Here is a 10,730-nt window from a genome sequence, read left to right as displayed (position 1 = left end):
TTACTGTATAACTGTTCTATTGGTAGGGCCTATGTAGACTAGGTAAACCACGACCTCTTGCATTTCAATGAAAGAAATTCGAAATGAACTTTGAAAAATCAAGAAAATGTATCTGTGACAAGGTAAACCACGACAAAACACTACTGAAATATTCCAACTCTTGCATTTCAATGAAAGAAATTCAAAATGAACTTTGAAAAAATCAAGAGAATGTAACTGTGACAAGGTAAACCATGACAAAACACTACCGTAATATTCCAACTCTTGCATTTCAATGATAGAAATTCAAAGTGAACTTTGAAAGATCAAGATAATGTAACTGTGACAAGGTAAAGCACAACAAAACACTACTGAAATATTCCAACTCTTGCATTTCAATGAAAGAAATTCGAAATGAACTTCGAAAAATCAAGACAATGTATCTGTGACAAGGTAAACCACGACAAAACACTACTGAAATATTCCAACTCTTGCATTTCAATGAAATAAAACCAAAGTAAACTTTGAAAGATCAAGAGAATGTAACTGTGACAAGGTAAACAACGACAGAACACCACTGAAATATTCTAAGTCTTGCATTTCAATGATAGAAATTCGAAATGAACTTTGAAAAAACAAGAAAATGTAACTCTGACAAGGTAAACCATAACAAAACACTACTGAAATATTCCAACTCTTGCATTTCAATGAAAGAAATTCAAAATAAACTTTGAAAAATCAAGAAAATATAACTGTGACAAGGTAAACCACGACAAAACACTATTGAAATATTCCAACTCTTGTATTTCCAGGAAAGAAATTCAAAATGAACTTTGAAAAAATTAAGAGCATGTAACTGTGACAAGGTAAACCACGACAAAACACTACTGCAATATTCCAACTCTTGCATTTCAATGATAGAAATTCAAAATGAACTTTGAAAAATTAAGAGAATGTAACTGTGACACGGTAAACCGCAACAAAACACTACTGAAATATTCCAACTCTTTCATTTCAACGAAAGATATTCAAAATGAACTTTGAAAAATCAAGAGAATGTAACTGTGACATGGTAAACTGCAACAAAACACTACTGAAATATTCCAACTCTTGCATTTCAAAGAAAGAAATTCAAAAATGAACTTTGAAAAATTAAGAGAATGTAAGTGTGACAAGGTAAATCATGACAAAACACTACTGAAAATATTGCAACTCTTGCATTTCATCGAAAGAAATCCAAAATAAACTTTGAAAAATCAAGAGAATGTAACTGTGACATGGTAAACTACTACAAAACACTACTGGAATATTCCAACTCTTGCATTTAAACTAAATAAATTCAAAATGAACTTTGAAAAATCAAGAGAATGTAACTTTGACAAGGTAAACCATGGCAAAACACTACTGAAATAATCTAACTCTTGCATTTCAATGAAAGAAATCCAAAATAAAGTTTGAAAAATCAAGAGAATGTAACTGTGACAATGTAAACCATAACAAAACACTACTGAAATATTCTAACTCTTGCATTTCAATGAAAGAAATTCAAAATAAACTTTGAAAAATCAAGAAAATGTAACTGTGACAAGGTAAACCACGACAAAACACTATTGAAATATTCCAACTCTTGTATTTCCAGGAAAGAAATTCAAAATGAACTTTGAAAAAATTAAGAGAATGTAACTGTGACAAGGTAAACCATGACAAAACACTACTGAAATAATCCAACTCTCGCATTTTAAAGAAAGAAATTCAAAATGAACTTTGAAAAATTAAGAGAATGTAACTGTGACAAGGTAAATCATGACAAAACACTACTGAAAATATTGCAACTCTTGCATTTCATCGAAAGAAATCCAAAATGAACTTTGAAAAATCAAGAGAATGTAACTGTGACATGGTAAACTACGACAAAACACTACTGGAGTATTCCAACTCTTGCATTTCAATGAAGTAAAATTCGGCGCTTAGCTAGACACGCTAGACAAGGTACTTGGCTAGACATTGAGTTCTAGCCTCTAGAACTCAATGTATAGAATTTTCGATTATAGCCAATCAGAATGTGTCAAGATCCAATATTTTCATCATTTTTGTTTAAATTTGTAAACTGAAATTTAATTTTTGTGTTCTCATTAATTTTTTTTTCATTTTAGGCAAATATGCAACACCAAATATAATAATGAAGCACACTAAGGCAATTGTTTTACTGATCTTATCCATTAGCTTGTGACTAAGCATGGGCACTGTTTCTGTTTTCTGTTTCTGTTCTGTTTTTAAAGTACCTGTTTCTGTTCTGTTCTTACAAAAAAAAACAGAAACAGAACACAAACAGATGACCTGTTTTTTGTTTACCTGTTCTGTTTTGTTTCTGTTTTTATAATAACTATTTTGTCATGTTTCTGTTTTTTTTTCTACCGGTTTTTCTTGTGTTCTCGATTTTATTTTACTGATTCAATAATGAGATATTAAAAAATTTAGAACTTGCAAAATAATATATAATAATTTGAATCAAAATTTGAAATTTTAAAGAAGCGTGGCTACGCCCATGGGCGTAGGAAGGAGGGGGCAGCTGCCCCCCCTAGACCTTCAAATTTACATTAGATATGGCTGAAAAAGCAGATGGTTTGGAAAAAGCAGTTGATAAAACTCCATCGCATTATCGACTGCCCCCCCCTAGACAATATGCTGCCTAATGCTGCCTACGCCCATGGCTACGCCCCATACAGTTTTTGGAATTGGAGCGTCAATATAAAGTAGAAGTGGCACTCAGAAGTGGCAGTAAAATGATGGCACTCAGTGTGTCTAAAATATCAAATGTGCTGCTAGATTATTTCAGCTAGGCAAAATTAGGGCTTAAGAGTCAGATGAAAGTAGGTAGGTGGGTAAATGGGAGAACGGTAAAGTTGCAGTTTTGTTCCACTAAAATAGCTTATTTTCTTGTGTATATTATTCAGTCAATTGAGCAGCAAAGTTGTACAGATACTGTCTAGGTGAAGCAGGATTCAAACAAATCACTTATTACTGTATATCCTGGTTCTATTGGTAGGGCCTATGTAGACTAGGTAAACCACGACCTCTTGCATTTCAATCAAATAAATTCGAAATGAACTTTGAAAAATCAAGAGAATATAGCTGTGACCAGGTAAACCACGACAGAACACTACTGAAATATTCCAACTCTTGCTTTTCAATGAAAGAAATTCGAAATGAACTTTGAAAAATCAAGAAAATGTAACTGTGACAAGGTAAACCATAACAAAACACTACCGAAATATTCCAACTCTTGCATTTCAATCATAGAAATTCAAAGTGAAGTTTGAAAGATCAAGAGAATGTAACTGTGACAAGGTAAAGCACAACAAAACACTACTGAAATATTCCAGCTCTTGCATTTCAATGAAAGAAATTCGAAATGAACTTTGAAAAATCAAGAGAATGTATCTATGACAAGGTAAACCACGATAGAACACTACTGAAATATTCCAACTCTTGCATTTCAATGATATAAAACCAAAGTGAACTTTGAAAGATCAAGAGAATGTAACTGTGACAAGGTAAACCACGACAGAACACTACTGAAATATTCCAACTCTTGCATTTCAATGATAGAAATTCGAAATGAACTTTTAAAAAATCAAGAAAATGTAACTCTGACAAGGTAAACCACAACACAACACTACTGAAATATTCCAACTCTTGCATTTCAATGAAAAAAATTCAAAATGAACTTTGAAAAATCAAGATAATGTAACTGTTACAAGGTAAACCACGACAAAACACTATTGAAATATTCCAACTCTTGTATTTCCAGGAAAGAAATTCAAAATGAACTTTGAAAAAATTAAGAGAATGTAACTGTGACAAGATAAACAATGACAAAACACTATTGAAATATTCCAAATCTTGCATTTCAACGAAAGGAATCCAAAATGAAATTTTAAAAATCAAGAGAATCTAACTGTGATACGGTAAACCGCTGCAAATCACTATTGAAATATTCCAACTCTTGCATTTCAACGAAAGAAATTCAAAATGAACTTTGAAAAATCAAGAGGATGTAACTGTGACATGGTAAACTGCAACAAAACACTACTGAAATATTCCAACTCTTGCATTTCAAAGAAAGAAATTCAAAAATGAACTTTGAAAAATTAAGAGAATGTAAGTGTGACAAGGTAAATCATGACAAAACACTATTGAAAATATTGCAACTCTTGCATTTCATCGAAAGAAATCCAAAATGAACTTTGAAAAATCAAGAGAATGTAACTGTGACATGGTAAACTACGACAAAACACTACTGGAGTATTCCAACTCATCCATTTCAATGAAAGAAATTCAAAATGAACTTTTAAAAATCAAGAGAATGTAACTTTGACAAGGTAAACCCTGACAAAAAACTCTACTGAAATATTCCAACTCTTGCATTTCAACGAAAGAAATCCGAAATGAACTTTGAAAAATCAAGAAAATGTAACTGTGATAAGGTAAACCACAACACAACACTACTGAAATATTCTAACTCTTGCATTTCAATGAAAGAACTTCAAAATAAACTTTGAAAAATCAAGAAAATGTAACTGTGACAAGGTAAACCACGACAAAACACTACTGAAGTATTCCAACTCTTGTATTTCCAGGAAAGAAATTCAAAATGAACTTTGAAAAAATTAAGAGCATGTAACTGTGACAAGGTAAACCACGACAAAACACTACTGAAATATTCCAACTCTTACATTTCAACGAAAGAAATCCAAAATGAACTTTGAAAAATTAAGAGAATGTAACTGTGACAAGGTAAATCATGACAAAACACTATTGAAAATATTGCAACTCTTGCATTTCATCGAAAGAAATCCAAAATGAACTTTGAAAAATCAAGAGAATGTAACTGTGACATGGTAAACTACGACAAAACACTACTGGAGTATTCCAACTCATCCATTTCAATGAAAGAAATTCAAAGTAAAATTTTAAAAATCAAGAGAATGTAACTTTGAAAATCTAAACCCCTACAAAAAACTCTACTGAAATATTCCAACTCTTGCATTTCAAAGAAAGAAATTCAAAATGAACTTGGAAAAATCAAGAAAATGTAACTGTGATAAGGTAAACTGCAACAAAACACTACTAAAATGTTCCAACTCTTACATTTCAACGAAAGAAATTCAAAATGATCTTTGAAAAATCAAGAGAATGTAACTTTGACACGGTAAACCGCAGCAAAACACTACTGAAATATTCCAACTCTTGCATTTCAACGAAAGAAATTCAAAATGAACTTTGAAAAATCACGAAAATGAAAGTGTGGCAGGGTAAACCATTCTGTGACAAGGTAAACCACGACAGAACACTATTGAAATATTCCAACTCTTGCATTTCAATGAAATAAAACCAAAGTGAACTTTGAAAGATCAAGAGAATGTAACTGTGACAAGGTAAAGCACAACAAAACACTACTGAAATATTCTAACCCTTGCATTTGAATGAAAGAAATTCGAAATGAACTTTGAAAAATCAAGAGAATGTATCTATGACAAGGTAAACCACGACAGAACACTACTGAAATATTCCAACTCTTGCATTTTAATGAAATAAAACCAAAGTGAACTATGAAAGATCATGAGAATGTAACTGTGACAAGCTAAACCACGACAAAACACTACCGAAATATTCCAACTCTTGCATTTCAATGATAGAAATTCAAAATGAACTTTGAAAAATCAAGAGAATGTAACTGTGACATGAGGCAGATCCCGTTTATTTTCGATTCTGAGTATTTTTGGTTTTCCCTCCAAAATTGACCCCCCTCCCCTGCCCTCAGAAATGGGGGAACGAAGGGATTCTGAGCCTTGCCCTTGAGGTAGATCCCGTTTATTTTCGATTCTGAGTATTTTTGGTTTTCCCTCCAAAATTGACTCCCCCTCTCCTGCCCACAGAAATGGAGGAAGGAGGGGACTCTGAGCCTTACCCTTAAGGCAGATCCCGTTTATTTTCGATTCTGAGCATTTTTGATTTTCCCTCCAAAATTGACCCCCTCCTCCCCTGCCATCAGAAATGGGGAAACGAAGGGCTTCTGAGCCTTCCCCTTGAGGCAGATCCCGTTTATTTTCGATTTTGATTATTTTTGGTTTTCCCTCCAAACTTGACCAAAACTAGCGGGGAATCACCGTTCGTAATTGCTAATCACCTTAACCCTTTGTCTCCATCGTCATGTACAAGCTCCAAAAATATTTTATTCAGAGATTTCATGTTAAAAAATTATACTATCACTAATTATCCCTTTTCCTATAGGACCGGTAGAAATGTCTTCCTATAGGACCGGTAGAAATATCTTCCTATCAACGTTAGACCCTTTTTTAAATTCACAATACTCTTCAAACATCACTTGTGTATTATACAGACCACATCGGAGAGGTAAAGCTAGGTCAACTCACAATGTCATTCTATCGTCGTTATCCATTTTCATAGACTGATGTTGTTTCAAATTTATAACAAATTACCTGAGTTAACAACCCCTTCGGGGTTTCCTTAACTGTTATCAGTTTAATTCTTTTTTTTCTCCACCTTCATACAATCCAATCACTAATTAGAATCAATCACACTCCTATTTCAAAACATTAATTAATATCGTTCATAGTGTCCAATTTGCGAATTCCTTATCCCTTTTTGCAAAAATGTCAATCAAAACATTTCCTAAATACGCAATTTGACAATATCTAGTTTTCGATGAAAAAAAAACAAAAACAAACAAAAACAAAAAAGTAAAGTGTAATACTCACTCTCTTTGAAAAACCAAACCAGACTATACCCACCAAACCAGACTAGAATCAATCACACTCCTATTATTCAAAACATTAATATTCCACTCACTCTCTTTGAAAAACAAAACCAGACTATACCTTCATCACATGACTTTTCACTCAAAAACAGTCTATACACTACCAACAAGAAAATAACAAAAATAGCAGAAAATACACACCAGAAACCTGTTTGGTCCAGGGGCGCAGGCAAATTCATTATGCACAATCTACTTGTATTAGAGAAAAAGGACGTTAATAAGATAATAAAGGGGGGGGAGCCGCAACACCTTCCCCGTAAGATAAATGGCCACCCACGCGTCACGGTGGTCAGTCTTTAACTACATAAAACCCGAAATATCCACATAAAAATCTCTATTGATCTTCCGTCTCTGATCAATGCCTTTTCAAGACCAGAACATAGTCTGCACCTTACTGAAAAAAAACAACTGACCATGGATTGTCAGTTTATTATATGAATACTGATATTTATGCCTTAATGTTTTAATAATTTTTAATTTATTAAAGTAAAAAAGGAAAAACATTTAAAATAAATTTTGTTTCTAGCAAAGGGCAAATTATATTCTAGTTTTGAGAAGGCCCTGAGGCTGTCTGGCTACTCATTTTAATTTTGAGCTTGACTTGATTATTCATTGTAATTTCTGTTTATTTTGGGTTCCATTTATTTATTAATCGGGATTTGTGGTGGTTTTACGCTTGGAAGTTTATTTCTGCTAATTTTTGGCTTAAAATTTTTGGAGCTCTTTAATTTTCTCTGAAAAACTAGTTTTGTGAAAAGAGTGTTTTAAATTAGCTTTTGTTCATTTTCTATAAACCCAGAAATAAATCAATAGGCAGCAACAAGTATACCATCATCAGTCACCATCTCGATGGCTATGAGATTGTCTACAGCTTTCATAGATGTCATCAAGAAAAATTTTCTACTGTATTTGTTCTGCTTGGTGGATTCTAAAAACTCATGAACTATGTTAAGGATGGCTCATGATTTGAGGAAATGATGTGTCAGTTGGATTTCTTTTGGGAGGCATCAGAAAACAAACTCGTCTCCGGTAAGGATTTTATACGGTATTTTTGGGAGTTGCTTGCTCTTTCCCGAGGATAACTATCTGCAAATACTCTTGAAACTCTTTGCAAATTTGTATTCTTTCATCTATAAACGTTTTTATTTCTCCTTGTTTTTATGTTACACTTAAGATAATAGACAAGCAGGTGCCTTTTTTGTTAACACTTACTTCCGGCTTCGAATAGTCAGGTAAAAATAACCCTCTATTTATCAAGTATTGCCAACTAAAATAGAAAAGTTTTGAAAATTTTTCAAACAGTTCGAGGCAACGAACTGTAAGTATGGAGCGACGTGGTTTAATACTAACCGAACGGAAATAAAAATTTCTAGTGCCCTTATAAAGTGATCAAAAACATTGGATAGTAACTAGCCCCTCTCTCAAGCCCTGTTTCCTAAAAGTCATCTGATCAAAGTTTCGGGATAGTCATTTCGTTCAGTATAGCTGAAATGCACAATAGATATGTCTTTGGAGATGTCACGAACCACCAGAAGAAGGACCGTAAGTTATGAAATTTGCCCATTGCTTAAACATAGTATTTGTTATAGGGAAGTATTGACATTTTTCAAGGGGAGGGGGGGGGGGAGATCTGCTGGAGATCAATTTTCTAAGGGGATAATTTTAATTGGGATGAAAGTTTCCGGTAGGGACCTTTAAAGGAAAAATTTTGCAATGGGAATTCCCGGAATTTGTATACCAATTCATGTCATTTGTCTTACTTTTTTATTAGTCGTCTAATTGTACATGTGGAGATGCTTTAGGGGGATTGTCCGAAAAATATTTTCAGTAAAGTTCGAAGTCTCTGGGGTTTTCTTATAAGGGGGTAACATTTCCAATGGGAGAAATGCTCCATTTGAAATTTTCTGCGTGAGAAATTATCCATCTGGGGGGTTCGACTTCCGAAAAATATTTTCCACACAGGAAGGATTTCTCCATTACCTTAAAAAGATGAGAAATAAAATAAACTAAGTATTTCTTCATGAGAAAGCAGGCTAAGAAGTATGTTTGTGGTAGAATCGTAAGCAAATATAAATTCTGGGAAGAATTTGCAACGAGGATTGATTTGTCGGGGGGCAATTTCCTAGCAGAAGATTATAAATTCTCCATAGAATTTGATCTTTCTGTGGAGGAATTTTTCGTGAGGGGATTTTCCGCGGAGGAGGTCATGTTTTCTGGGATTATCGGTAAAACAATTAGAAATTAAATAAAAAAAGTTTCTTTCTGCTTAAAGTAAGGAGCAGTATTAAGACTTGAAACGAACATAAATTATTTCGTATATGAGGGGGCTGCCCCTTCTTCAATAAATAAAAAAAAAGTTTTTTAAACTGAAAGTAAGGAGCGACATTAAAACTTAAAACGAACATAAATTATTCCGTATATGAAAGGGGCTGTCCCCTCCTCAACGCCTCGCTCTTTACGCTAAAGTTTTTTATTGTTTTAAAAAATAAAGTTGTGAGACAGAGTCAAACTTTAGCGTAAAGAGCGAGGCGTTGAGGAGGGGACAGCCCCTTTCATATACGGAATAATTTCTGTTCGTTTTAATGTCGCTCCTTACTTTCAGTTTAAACAACTTGTTTTTTTTATTTAATTTCTGATCGTTTTTTAGTTAATGCAGCTTTTATTTTGGCTAACCGTCATTGAATAAGTAAACAAAATTTGCATAAAAATTTTACTTTTCTTTTGCTAAATGGATGTTTTTACAAGTTAACTTACGTAACTAACTTCTATATTCGTATATTTTTCTTCTGGCAAAAAATACAAAGTTGCAGATTTTTGTAGATATGAACTTTAAAGCTGTGTAATAGGGTTTTCTTATACGCTGAATCTAGCGGTGTGATTTTCAATAAAATCCTTTCACTTGTAGGGGATGTTTCCCCCCTCTTTAAAAAATTGGGTAAATTTTCTCAGGCTGGTAGTTTTTGATGAGTAATACTAAACTTAATAAAATTTATATATTTAGAATCAGCATTATAAACACATTCTTTTGATACATTTATTGACATCAAAATTCCGTTTTTAAAAGTTTCGATTACTATTGAGCCGTATCGCTTGTTTTTTTATTACGTATGTGTTATTACGTATATGAGGGGGTTCACAAACCCCTGAATCACAAAGGCCGTTTAATTAGAATAGATAGCTCTTTTGAAAGCACTAAAAAAACTGTAGCGTAAAGAGCGAGGTATTGACTTGGGGGAGAACCCCCTCACATACGTTATAATTTCTGTTCGTTTTAAGTTCTAGTGTTCCTTCTTACTTTTCAGTTGGAAAAAACTTGTTTTTTTTATTTAATTTCTGATTGTTTTTTAAATAATGCTTGGAAATCCGGCGCTCCCTTCATAGAAATGTCCCTTACCCCAAAGAAACAATCTCCACGGAAAGATTCTCAAGAGTAACCCCCTCCTCTAGCCCCCCCTCCAGAAAAAAATCCTTCCTGAAAATGTCTGTATACTTCCCAATAACCAATAAATAATGCTGGCAAGTCCGGCGCCCCCTTCATGGCAATTCCTTCCGGCGCCCGTCCATGAAAACTTCCTTCATGGACAGATCCTCCAACATAACCCCCGACCCACCCTTCCCTCCCACTACCAGAAAAAAAACCTCCTGAAAACTTCTGTATATTTCCCAATAACCAAAACTATATGTTAACATTGGGTAAAGTTCATAACTCTTAGCCCTCCCCCTGGGGACTTCGAGGAATTAAGTCATCCTAAAAGACATATTTATCATATTTTCGACCATTTTGAACAAAATGGCTATCTCAAAATTTTGATCGGGTGACTTTGGGAAAAAAATAAGCGTGGGAGGGGGCCTAGTTGCCCTCCATTTTTTTTTGGTCACTCAAAACGGGCACTAGAACTTTTAATTTCCG

This window comes from Artemia sp. Qi Xiang Cuo, chromosome 11, assembly GCF_049724085.1.
Source record: "Artemia sp. Qi Xiang Cuo chromosome 11, ASM4972408v1, whole genome shotgun sequence".
Taxonomy (NCBI): Eukaryota; Metazoa; Arthropoda; class Branchiopoda; order Anostraca; family Artemiidae; genus Artemia; species Artemia sp. Qi Xiang Cuo.
Note: the sequence above shows the minus strand (reverse complement) of the source record.